General features: G+C 44.9%; 1 long non-coding RNA gene across 16 annotated transcripts in view; it reads right to left on the bottom strand.

The window, feature by feature from the left end:
• The window catches only part of LOC128323519 (uncharacterized), a 440,731-nt gene that overhangs the window by 46,456 nt on the left and 380,271 nt on the right, over window positions 1–14,004 (bottom strand). The window lies entirely within an intron of this gene.

Here is a 14,004-nt window from a genome sequence, read left to right as displayed (position 1 = left end):
TTTCAATGAGCTGTCCACCACAACCCCGAGAGCCCTCTCCTGGTCAGTCACCGACAGCTCAGATCCCATCAGCATATACTTGAAGTTGGGGTTTTTCGTCCCAATGTTCATCACTTTACACTTGCCAACATTGAACCACATTTGCCACTTCGTTGCCCACTCACCAAGTTTGGAGATATCCTTTTGGAGCTCCTCACAATCCGTTTTGGATTTCACTACCTGAAACAGTTTGGTATCATCTGCTAATCTGGCCACCTCACTGCTTACTCCAACCTCAAGATAATTTGTGAATAAATTAAAAAGCACGGGTCCCAGTACAGATCCCTGGGGAACCCACTTCTTACTTCCCTCCATTGTGAAAACTCTCCATTTATACCTACCCTCTGTTTCCTGTCTTTCAACCAGATAGCAATCCACACATGTACTTGTCCCCTTATCCCATGGCTGCTAAGTTTCCTCAGGAGTCTTTGATGAGGAACTTTGTCGAAAGCTTTTTGCAAGTCCAGGTATACTATGTCAGCTGGATCACCTTGATCCACACATTTGTTGACACTCTCAAAGAACTTCAAAAGTTTTGTGAGGCAAGATTTCCCATTGCAGAAGACATGCTGGTTCTCTCCCAGCAGGGCCTGTTCTTCTATGTGCTTTACAATTTTATCCTTGAGGATGCTTTCCATCAATTTGCCTGGAACGGACGTTAAGCTAACTGGCTTGCAATTTCCCGGATCGCCCTGGATCCCTTTTTGAAGATCAGCGTTACATTTGCTACTTTCAAGTCCTCCGGTAGAGAGCCCGATTGCAGGGATAAGTTATATATTTTAGGCAATTTCACATTTGAGTTCTTTGAGGACTCTTGGATGGATGCCTCCTGGCCTGGCAATTTGCTAGTTTTTAGTTTTTACAGACAGTTTAGAATGTCATCTCTTGTCACTTCTATCTGACTCAGTTCTTTAGCCTCCATCCCCGAAAAGCCTGGTTCAGGAACAAGTATATGCTCAGTATCCTCTGCCGTGAAGACGGACACAAAAAACTCATTTAGCTTCTCTGCAACCTCCATATCCTCCTTAATAATCCCTTTCACTCCCTCATTGTCTAATGGTCCAACCGCCTCCCTGGCAGGTATCCTGCTTCTGATGTATTTAAAGAAGTTTTTGTTATTCCCCTTGATGCTTTTAGCTAAATGTTCCTCAAACTGTTTTGGCCTCCCTTATTGTCACCTTGCATTTCTTTTGCCAGAGTTTGTGTTCCTTTCTGTTCTCTTCATTTGGGCAGGCCTTCCAATTTCAGAAGGAAGTCTTCTCCCCTTTTATGGCTTCCTTGACGGTACCTGTTAGCCATGCTGGCATCCTCCTGGACTTAGTGGTACCTTTCCTCATTTTGGTTATACAGTCTAACTGGGCTTATAGTATTGTGGTTGTGAGTAAACTCCATGCATTCTGGAGCAAAGCGACTCTTCTTCTTTTCCCTTTCAGCTTTCTTTTCACCATACTCCTCATTTTGGAAAAGTTTCCTCTTCTGAAATTCAAAATGTCTGTGTTAGACTTCCTTGGTGATTCTCTCCCCACATGTATGTTGAATTTGATGGCACTATGGTCACTGTTCCCTAAAGGGTCGATGACACTGACATCACGCACCAGGTCCTGGGTGCCACTCAGGATTAAGTCCAAGGTCGCCTTCTCTCTGGTTGGTTCCAAGACCAACTGTTCTAGGGCACACTCATTCAGCATATCTAGAAATTTGACCTCTCTGTCATTACCTGACTGTGAATTTACCCAGTCTATGTGAGGGCTATTGAAGTCACCCATTATTAAATCCCTGCCTCTCCTTGACACCTCCCTGATTTCCTGCTGTCCCAGTCACTCTCAGCGTTTTGATCCAGAGGGTGATAGCACATCCCCAGTAGCACATTTCCTTTCAGGCCTTGTATTGTCACCCATAGGGTTTCTGTGGAGGACTCCAGTCCACCTAGGTTTTCTACCTTGTTAGATTCTATCCCTTCTTTAAAATACAGTGCTACTTCACCTCTAAGGCGCCCCTCCATGTCCTTTCTATAGAGTTTATATCTAGGAATAACAGTGTCTCACTGGTTCTCACTGTTCCGCCTTCTTTCTTTTATGCCAACTATATCTATTTCTGCATTAGCAACCAAGCACTCCAGCTCACCCATCTTGGCTTGGTGGCTTCTGGCATTGGCATGTATGCACCTATACGCTGAATTTCTCGCCTGGTGTATGCTATCTTTCTTTTGACTCTTTGGCTAGTTGGCACAGCCTTCTGCCTGCTCTTTATGTGGTTCTGCTCTGTCCCCTTCTGTTTTATCTGAATCTTTTGCACCCTCACATTTTAAAGGATGGCTTTTGCCGAACAGGATACTGCCCAGCTTGTCGGCTACTCCTCAGGTGTCATTTTAAAAGCTGCTCTGCAACCTTTTTTATTTTAAGCGCCAGCAGTCTGGTTCCATCTTGGTTCAAGTGCAGCCTGTCCCTTTTGTACAGGCCTTGCTTTCCCCAAAATGTATCCCAGTGCCTAACAAATCTAAACCCCTCCTCCTGGCACCAACGTCTCATCAATGCATTGAAACCTCTCAGCTCTGCCTGTCTCACTGTACCTGCGAATGGAACAGGTAGCATTTCTGAGAATGCTACCTTGGGGGTCCTGGACTTCAATACGCTACCTATCAGCCTAAATCTGGCTTCCAGGACCTCCCAACTACATTCCCCCACATCGTTGTCGATGTGCACCACGACTCCTCCCCAGCACTGTCTAAGAGCCTATCTAGATGCTGTGTGATGTCTGCAACCTTCACACCAGGCAGGCAAGTCACCGTGCGGTCAACACGCGGGTCACAAACCCATCTCTCTATACCTCTGATGATCAAATCACCCACTATGAGGCCCCCACCCCCTGGAGGAGTATCCCCTGTGTGAGAGGATATGGGCTCATCTTCCACTGAAGGGATCCCTTCTAAAGAAGCATTTCTTTCTTCCTCAGACTGATGTCCTCCTTGCCCAAGACCTTCATTCTCCCTGATAGCAGAGGAGCTATCAGCCCTGGAGTGGGATGCCTCTACCCTGAAGGTCTCATTCGAATATCTCTCTGGGCTTCCAGATCCGCCACCTTGGTCTCAAGGGAACAAATTTGTTCCCCGAGAGCCAGGAGCTCCTTGCACCAAGCACACACCCATGACTTCTGCCTATGGGGCAAATAGTCATACATATGGCACTTGGGAAATGCCCCCTGGTCTGCTGACTTTCCATCTTCAAGTCAGCCCCCTGGTCTGCTGACTTTCCATCTTCCATCTGCTGACTTCCCATCTTCATTTTGTTGGCTGTTTACAGTATTTAGAGATAGTTTATTAGAAGGATAGGTCTCCGCTGTAATGGTCAGCTATTTAAGTGTCCAAACAGCCTTTCTCAAGAATATGAGGGAGGGATTTGTACTTACCTTCTCTTCTCCACTGGGCTCCTTGTGATCACCAGGGCTTGTTCCAGGTTCTCTTGCACACTTCCTGCTAAACTCCTGCAAAACTCCAACGTCCTGTTTGCTATCCCTGTTCACTATGCTCTTGGGCCTTCACCTCTTATGTCCAGAGATTATGTAAGGCAGAGCAGGTGTTGCACCCTTGTAGAATATGTCTGCTTCAGAAGCTCAGCCTGTGTGTTGGTGAGCAGCAGAGCAGAGCAGCAGAGCACACTTGCAGGGGGAACAAGGAGCAAATATGTTCTTCCCTTTCTCCAAAAATATTTTCTGGCTTCAAGGTATATAGCAATAGCAATAGCAATAGCACTTACATTTATATACCGCTTTATAGCTGGAGCTCTCTAAGCAGTTTACAATTATTTTGCATATTGCCCCCAACATTCTGGGTACTCATTTTACCGACCTCGGAAGGATGGAAGGCTGAGTCAACCTTGAGCCCCTGGTCAGGATCGAACTTGTAACCTTCTGGTTACAGGGCGGCAGTTTTACCACTGCGCCACCAGGGGCTCTTCTGAGGGCTCTGCCTCTGAGGGCTGCATGAGGGCTGCATGACCCTTAGGGACATATACCTGGAGGCCAAAAAGTACTTTTGGAGGGAGGAAAGAGCAGTGAAAATTGCTCCCCGCTCCCTCTGAACGCTGCTGTTTAGCAATACACTGGCTGAGCTCCAATGCAGCCTTTCTGTGTGGACACAGCTCCTGCTCTGCCTTCCTAATGCAGTGCTGGGTGCCAGCTATTATTCTTGCATTTTTACACTGTGTGCTTCTTGCATTGCTTTTTTATATGTGTATACAGAATGAACATTTATTCCTCCAGGAGGGAGAATGACTAGAGTAGAGAACTAATAGGGAGACAAATAATTCTGTGTTTCCTGATCAATACTCAAGGATTTAAAAACAGAAGGGCAGAGGGAGTGGGGAAGTGTATGCATATGTGTCAAAACATCGGCAGTTCTATTAAACACAAACCTCAGGTTTTCCAAACTAATAATACGAATTCATTTTATGCCCCCAGGCCTGTCAGCATAATCCAGCCGATGGAGCTTTGAAAATGAACCTGAGAAACTCCACTGCAAATCCTAGCTCAGCAACGGGCTCCCTGGGTGGCTCTGGGCAAGTCCCTATCTCTCAAACTCAGCTCCCCATCTGTAAAAACAGGAATAATAATGGGCTTCTTCATAAGGCTGCTGTGAGGAAGGAGCAGATAAGGACTGTAAATCACTTGGCATGCTAAGAAAGTGTTTCATAAATGACTAATAATAGCAACATAATCCTATGTAAATATCATGACTGCTTATCTAAATGTTTGGTTATCTGAAGGTTTTGGACTCAGACTGCTGGACTGTACATATTAATTTGTGAGGCTGTGTATATAAAATAAACTTATTGTTATGCTAGAATCCACACTGACATTCTACAACAGTTGGCAACAAGTAGAGATACTGGAATCAGTGGGGGACATCCCCAGTGGATGGATGCTTAATGTCTTGCACTCTCCAACAAATGGTTCACAGGTCTATTAAGGTGCCCTAAGCAGCAAGAAGAGACTTGAGGTGAAAGGAATAGATGTCTGAGGAACCCAACTCCTTTGGGTCACCTTGAAGCTGTGAATTCATTATCCTAACAGGAATGCACCCTAGCCAGAGGAAGAAACTGCAGGGAGATTGGCTCAGGCATGGAGGTAGCAAAGCGGTGGCCCGGGTTCTGCTGCTGCCACGGCCCCCCAGCCCTTCCCCCTACATCCGACATATGACACAGGGCACATTTAGCAATGCCCCCTGTGTCATCCGTCAGATGCAGGGGGTGGGGCTTCACTCCCAAATGGGAACGTGAGTCGCTGTCCCTGATTGGTGGTGGCCCGGGTTCTTTGAACCCATTCTCCCAATGGTGGCTCTGCCCCTGGATTGGCTATATCAGTCAAGAAAATCTCTGTTCATAAATAGGTCAGAGTGGGTCAGGTGTACTTCCCTGTCTTCCTAAAAAAGCCTGTGGGTCAGGCTCACTTGCTGGTGTGAGCAATTAGGAGATATGCTCTTGCTAGCTACGGTCTACTCCTGCCCTGCTTTCCCCTGCTTTTGCCTCACCTCACCCTCAACTTTACAGGAACCAGGTATGAAAAATAGCTGTAGTGTACTGAAAAGGGATCTGGTCATAAGATTATAAGAGTGAGAAATGTGCATCTAGTCCAGGACTATGTTACCAGTCAGATGAATCCAGGAAGCCCTGTAGCCAATGAGATGAATCCAAGAAGCCCAGAAGCAGAGGGCAAGAAGGCAAGAGACCAACCCTCTTGTTTGCTCCTCCCTGAACCTAGAGATTCCATTTTAGCCTTCACATCAAGCAGCCATTCATAGAATACACCTATCCTTTATGAATCTGCCTAATATTCTTGTACGGCCACCTAAGCCAGTGACTAGCATCACATATTGTGACAGAAAACTCCATATATGCAATATGACTTGTCTGAAGACGTTTTACATGACCTGAACCTATTGACAATCAATTTCACTGAGTGATCCCAAGTTCTAGTATCATGAGAGAAGGAAAGAGGACAACAATTTTCTCCAAACCAAACATTCTGTTATTAAAACTCTATTATGTCCTGCCATCACCTTTTCCCCTAAACTACCAAGTCCCAAATGCCTCAGCCTTTCTGCATAAGGCAGGTGCTCTGATCCCCTAGGGTACTGGGATTGCTCTTTTCTAGCCCTTTTTAATAGGACTGACCACAGTTACTTTGACAACATGAGATTTCGGCAGATCGCTGACCTCAGGTGTCAAAAGAAGAACTCGACTCCTGGAATCTACCGAAGGCAACCATTTTGGTATATCTACTATATTTCTCATCTATAATCTTACACAGTCATGATGGGCTTCTTCCCACCTTTCCACTCGAAACTGCAACAGTGTTTATCATGCCTTAGCTCTGGGAATCTAGGTCAGGCTAGTTCACTTGCCACTGACATACTTAGTCAAGAGGAGAGGAGGTCTTTTAACTCCAGCTAACTGGGCAAAGAGGCATCTTTTTTAGGGTTGTGCGTTTTGTTCTTTCCCGTTTTGTTTTTGGCCCAAATCCGAAACACCCGTTTTGTTCTTTGTTTGAAACCAGCCAATCCGAAACACCCCAATTTTGTTCTTTGTTCAAAATTGCAAAATCCAAATCCGAAACGTTTTGGATTTTAAAAAATGGCCCCAGGGAAAAACTAGTGGTTGGGGCTGGTAGTGCCCAATGGGTAGAAACTACCACCCAAATTTCAGAGGAATTGGGCAAAGGGCTGGTTTTTGGTGAATTTTTGAAGTATAGGATTTTTCCCATAGGGAAGAATGGAGGTTTTAGCAAAAGTATAGCTTCATGTTGGGGGGAAAGGGGTGGCCCAGAGCAGAGTAGGGTGGGTGGTAGTGCCCAGTGGGGGCAAGGAAGCTGCCAGAATTATTTCAAAGGTATTGGGCAGAAGGCTGATTTTTAAAGATGTAATGGAGTTTGCATGTCTGTAAAGTTCTTCCCCATAGGGAATGATGGAGCTCCATAATTCCTGCCCCATAACGGCACTTGGGGGGCACCAGGGTGAGTGGTGGTGTAGAGCACATAGGGTGCCAACCATCCCCATGGGTTGCTAACCCATGGGGTACTGGGTTCTGTTGTTTCTGAGATGTTTTGAGTGTAGATTTTCTGGTAGCATATGAGAGTGGCTTCATGGTTTGCCGTTGAAAATCTCATATGCTACCAGAGAATCTACACTCAGAACACTTTAGAAACAACAAAACCCAGCACCCCATGGGTTAGCAACCCATGTAGGTGGTTGGCACCCTATGTGCACTACACCACCACTCACTCCCGGCCACCCCAGTGCCCCCCAGGTGGAGTTATGGGACTGCTGAAAACCTCCATTATTCCCTGGTGGGGGGGGGGACCTTAAAGAAGCGTAAACTTCAACAATTCCTAAGAAATTAGCCCTTTGCCCTATTCCTTTGGAATCTGGGTTGTGGCAGGCACATCTTGGGGCACAGCCACCCATCCCACTGTTTTGCCCCTCAGGCCCCCTTTCTGCCCCAAAGACAGTTCAACTTCAGAAATTCTTTAAAAATCGGCCCTTTTCCCAATTCCTTTGGAATCTGGGTGGCAGCAGGCACCCATTGGGGCACTACCACCTGAACCACTCTTCTGCCCCTAAAGCCCCTTTCTGCCCCCAATCCACCCCAAATAACATCAACATCACACATCAACAACAGCAGAGCTTTGGAAAAAATCAGGCAGATTTCCAAAGGTCGTGCACATCCACATCCCCCCCACCCAAAGTGCAATTGATCTACACACAACAGTGTGAAACAACAACAATGAAATGCACACTGCCCCACTGGCCAATGAGGGTAAACGCACACTGCCCCACTGGCCAATGAGGGTAAAATTTACCCTTAAATTTGCTTAAAAGGAATAAGGAGGCAATTGCCAGCAGATCAGCCCATGCTTTCGCTGGCCAATCTGCGGGCTGGAAGTGCTGGAAATTCAAAGAGATGTCAAAACTCAAAATGGAAACTGAAGGAGAGACTTTTTGTGATTGCAAAATGGAGTTCCAAAACAGCTGAAACAACAAAATGTTTTGTATCCGAAACAGGGACGTTTTGTTTTGGCTACAAAATTTTCTGTTTTGAGCATTGGGTGTTTTGTTTTGGCTACAAAACAGCCGAAGTGGCTTGTTTTGTGCACAAAACGTTTTGTATCCAAAACGAAATGCACATCCCTAATCTTTTTAACATGGTGATTCTCTTTATTTAGCAGGGGGAGATTAACTGGCCCTAACCACCCCCAGCACAGTACCTCCAGTGACTGTTGCTGGTGTCTATCTTATGTTTCTTTTTAGATTGTGAGCCCTTTGGGGACAGGGAGCCACTTTTCTTATTCATTCATTCACTCATTCACTCTATGTAAACGGCTTTGGAAACTTTATTTGAAAAGCGGTATATAAATATTTGTTGTTGATGATGACCCTGGGCAAGTCAGAGTGGTGTGGGGATAGAAGTGGCTGGGGAGCATACTGCATCTGAGAATGGACCTCCTGGTCTCCCAAGTCCACTCTGTCCATGAAACAACACCTTCCAATTCATGGGTCGTCCGTCTCCTCTAAACCTGTCTGTCTGTGTGTGCTTGCAGGCATGCACAAAACACATAAAATTAAATAGACATGTGTCATGAAATGCACACATCTGCACCAGGACTAAGCACCATAGATATAATGACCGACATCTAGAGCAATGAACCACATGCAGAACTAGCACTGTTAAGCTAGAGCAAGAGGATTGTTTAGTTGCACTAAAAAAACCAGGAATTTGCAGAAGTGTGCTATAGTCTTCTTGTGCAAAAGTTCCCTTTGAAACAAATGAGGAAAGCCTCAGTGCTCCACACTAGTCTGGAACACAAGCGCCAGACTTAGAGCAGCTAGCTAACTTTGTACTGCTAGCACAATGTCCTCCCACATGCCATTTGCTGCTCCGGATTTGGCCAATGTCGCTGTTTTTTCCTTCTGAAATCCAGTTTCCCTCTGAAAGGCTACTTGCCGCACAGATAAATGCAAAAAAAATTATTGAGTAGAAATTATCAGGCCAGTTAAAATCTCAGTCTAATAATGTATATTACAAATGCTTATTTTGCAGGTAATAATGCCAAATGTGGTTAACAGAGAATCTCCACAACATTTTACTCATGTGTGTTCTTGTAAGTCTAGACACGCCAGGTATGTTACACAAATCTTTGGCCTTCTAGTCATAGTAGTTTGACCTATTCAAGAGCAGCAGTTTCTGTTTACAGTAATATTGTGAAAGAGAGAGACCAAATAAAAAAATCATCAGTTATCTGCAAGCGCCTGCCTAATGTTTCTGCTTATTGCAATGCACCAGAAGCACTATCAAGATAACCTCCGATGTGATCCCAGGCAGTCTTCAGCTGGCCCTTATAAATCCATTACTCCCTCACTATGGAAGTCGCTGACTTCTCCAAGCAAAGATAATGAAGGTTATTGGGATTCTACCACTGGATACAGAATCATTAGAGAAAGATAGTCCACAATTTATGGCCTAGTCTGTGGACAGCAGGGCATTATTTTAACAATAAAATTGCAATCTGCAAGGGAAGTGGCCAAACTGGAGGAGCCACATAAAGACTTATAATTAGTATCAATCACTGTGACACTCCTGTAGACATCTTTATTGCTTTAAACACACTAATCAAATATTTCTGCATTCAGATAAAAAGATTGATAGGCAGATTGACACTGAGAACATCCCCACAGAGAGCAATTTTAAATCTATCAGTTGAAAAAGGTACCACAAAGAGACAAAATATATTTAAATGGAGATGCAACACAATGACTGAATACATTGCAAATGTGTAGCATACATATATGTCGATATTGCAGCAGCCAGCTAAATTCTCACACTGGCTAACCTACAATTTTCTTTAAGATATTTAAATAGTAAAATGTTGTGGTGTTTTTTTTTTAAGTAAAACATTCCAGCTGAATTATCCCAGAATGCTTACCAATTCACGCAAGTTAGAGCAATATCATATGGTAGAGAGTGTTCTTCATCGCAAGGCCCAGGGGCCAATGGTGGTTCCCCTCAGCCCTAAGTGTAGGCCCCTGACTAATGGTGTATTGGGCCTGTGGAAACTTCAGCCAAAGTTCACCATGTGGATCAGAGGCGGCCGGTGAGATGGCCAACACCTTAGTGGTCAACATCATGCTGACCACGCAAATGGCTGCCACGTATGCACAGAGGCCAGAAAAGTGCTGTAATTGCGGAACCGATCATTACTTTTTACAGGTACCTCTTGCTGCTCTCACTGTCCGCCTCTGATGTGGAGATGACCATTCTCACAGTGTAGTGCTGTACTTTGCCTAATACTGGGCTTCTTTAAGGGAAACTGAGCGCCCTCGAGCATCTGCTCCATCTTGGAAGTTATTCATGGAACGCAGGGAAGTGTAACTCTTCCCAGTGCTTTATCCACAAAGCTCTTAAGAGGGGGCTCCATCTCTCTTAAAGGGCCCTCCTAGCACTGAGAAAAGTGCAGTACTGTGCAGAGGACAGCAAAGTGGGAAATGGCTCTCACATTTAAGGGTTTGTTGTTTTTTTGCCAAAAGCAGACTGAAAAATAGCTAAGATCACTGATATAGTATGTAGCATGACAACACAGACCACAGAGGCCTGAGTACAAATCCCTTCTCAACTGTGAATCTGAGTGGCCTTCTTTCCGTTAGAACCTCCTCACAGAGTGGTTGTCAGTATAAATGGAATAAGCCCATAAATGCTACCCTGAGCTCCTTGGGCAGGATCCAATGCAAAATTGAACTGAATTGAATTGAATCTGAAGTTATGTTCACAAGACTCACATCCAATGTTATACTGCACAGATGCTAAAATATGGTGGTGTTATCACTTCTCATATAAATATTTCAGTATTGATGATCAATAAATTCTTCAGCATTTCAGCCTCCTGCCCCACTTTGGTCCAGATGGTAATGTTCTGAGTATGTTTTTGAGGGGGAAGGCTCCTTTCAGCTGTTAAGGCAGTACTGGCCCTCAAGAGCAGCATCTTCAATGAGTGCTGAGAATCAAGTGTTTATGAGGAAACATGTGTTGCACTGAAACTAAATGACGGTCCTAGCTAGAAGTGGTAGAGGAGGCAGAACAGAGATACTGAGGTTTTAGAACACTCTCCAAAGCAGTAGTTCTCAGAACAGGAGCTGGGTCTTCCTAAGGAGGCATGGTCATTTGCCAAGAGAAGCACAAACTCTCTTCTGATTCCACAAGATGTATTTATATTGTTCAAGCCAAGAGACTGGATGCCAGCCTACATTTGTGTGTGCGTGTCCATGTGTGTATGTTAAATATAGAATCTATCTTATCTACAGACGCAAAAATGGTTTAAAAACAAACATATCTATCTGAAAGATATTTATTAGGAATACTAAATATATATTTTAATCCCACGCCTTAGGAAGTTGCTCGGGTTCAAGCTTTAAAAGACCTCAGAGGGGAGCAACCACCAAGAATGCTCCTCTGTGTGTCTTTGTTGTAACATTTACAAACATGCACTCACATTTTTCCTTGGAGATCACAGCAGAACACAAGGAGAAGGAATTCCCTGACGTATGCAGCACTCAAGTTATTTAGTACAGTGGTCCCTCTACTTACGAATTAATCAGTTCCGAATGCACATTTGTAAGTCGAAAAATTCGTAAGTCGAAAAGCGGTTTCCCATAGGAATGCATTGGGAACGGATTAATGAGTTCCGGAGCCTAGAAAAAAGACCCAGACCCCCAGTAAGGCTTGCAAACTGCACAGGAACATTTCTTTTCAAGAATAAACAGGCAGTAAACAGGCAGGCAAGTCAAGGAAACTGCATGTAAAATTCGTAAGTCGAGGAAACCCCATCTAAAAATTTGTAAGTCGAAAAAACCGCATCTAAAACCGGATCTAAAACTGCCGTTTGTAACTCAAAAAATACTTATGTCGAGTAGTTCATAAGTCGAGGGACCACTGTACTTTTGTCAAAACCAGCCTCCTTCTTTCTATGAGGAGTGGAGAAAGTCCACAGAGCACTGCCATAATGTACTTCCGGAGACCCACTCCCATCAAGGGGTGAGCCAGCCTATTCTACCCCAGCTGAAGCTTGCAAACTGCCACTCGGGACAGTTCCACACAGAGCACATCGCAGAAGTGTAGCCTCAAGTGGATACATTTACCTTCCCAGTCACTTTATTTCAAATCAGTGCAGAACAAGACAATTTGTACCAGGGCCTTATCCCTTATTAACGCTCCTTAATTGTTTCACAGGGACATGGTTTTCCAGTACCACTCCTTGTTAGTCTAAGGCAAGGGTGCACAATTCAAATGCCCCAGTGGGCTGGAATCAACCACAACTTGGTGTGCAGGGGTTGAGGTCAATTTTCAGCACATTAACATTAACTAACAATATTAATGAAAGCAATTATTAGCTACTTGTGGATCTCCCCCCACCCCCATCAAAGGGTCCACAATTTTAACCAATATTGTATAGGACAATGTTATAAGAGGACAGAAAATGGTCCCTTTGAAGATTCCCCCCGACTGAAAGAGTGTCAGTTTCAAGCTCTGCCTGGTGCTGCTGCCACCCATTATTCCAGCCCATTCCATCCATTGCTATTGCTGGCTCACTCACACGCTGGTTCATTGCTGTCACATGTCTCTCATCTGGTCGCACGTGGCCAACTGCAATGAACCTCTGCCACTCGTCAGAAGGACAAGCCAAGAGCAATTCATGGTTCCTGCTGTGGCTGCAGGAGATTCCTACCTGGGGGCTAGAAAAAGACTCCTATGGGCTGGATCTGCCCCCCAGGCCTTATATTGTGCTGGTCTGGTCTATAGGACCTGCTCATCCTGGGGTCAAGACAGAAAATGGAATTTCTAGCTGAAATCTCCAATTCAGTTTTAGACCCATGTATCGTACCAGCCCACACAATTGTTCTGATTAGCCATATCTTTTTCATCCCAAACTGCACCATGAGCATGGCACACCCAGGGTATTGCAAAAGCCTCTGTAAACATTTAAGCGTGCATAAATACAACCTATTTTTGTAACTTATTAACTATTTTTATCTGTTTCTAAAAACGGAGACAACCTCAGATGGAACCAGTCTGTAGTAATTGAAAAAGACTCTAACCATTTAAAAGAGGTGTTATATGAAGCTTGAGAAAACCTATTTTTGTAGGCTTTTTAATAAAAGCTTACTTGTTCTGTTTCCCCCCCCCCTTTTTACAGGCCTCTCAGAATGGGTTTTTAACTCAGTAGGAGAAGGGGCTCAGCAGCTATCAGTTTTTCTCATCCTGTGTAGGCATACATGTGGAAGGTTTTTTGGGGGGTTGGGGTTTTTTTTGTATTTGCCCAATACCTAGTTACAGAGGGATCTTGGACTAAAGCACCCAATCCACTGGCCCCGTTATATTTTTACTCCCCCAAGGGGCTCCCAGTAGCCTTCAGTTACTTTCTTCAATATTTGTTGCTCCCCAGACCATTCAAAGCCTTTCAAACAACAATCAAGATGCTTTGAGTATAGTTTGGAAACACAGGATACAGGTAGTTTGAATAAATAAAAGCTCAATGCCATTCTAAACATTTCTGATATGGGCTGATCAGAGACATGCGTGGGACCCAGAGGCATAGGAAGGTTGGCAACGACCCCTCCTCCCATTGCCTTTGCCTCCCTGCTACCTACCTTAAGCACCTAGCCAGCGAAGTAACTGCTCACCAACTGAGAGAGGGCCAGGTGATGGGTGGTGCAGCCATCCTCCAATGCCAGCTATGCCATGCTCTTGCCAGTGCAAGGGGCATGACTGGTGTCAAAAGCCAGAAGAGACATCCATAGCCTTCCCAGCTGGATGCCCAGTGGCCCAGGGACACAGACACACCTCGTCACAGTGCAACACAGTAGCTACATCACTGATGGGACCTAAGAACATAAGAATAGCCCTGCTGGATCAGGCCCAAGGCACA

This window comes from Hemicordylus capensis, chromosome 4 (assembly GCF_027244095.1).
Source record: "Hemicordylus capensis ecotype Gifberg chromosome 4, rHemCap1.1.pri, whole genome shotgun sequence".
NCBI classification, from domain to species: Eukaryota; Metazoa; Chordata; class Lepidosauria; order Squamata; family Cordylidae; genus Hemicordylus; species Hemicordylus capensis.
This window is presented reverse-complemented; position numbering and strand designations above follow the sequence as displayed.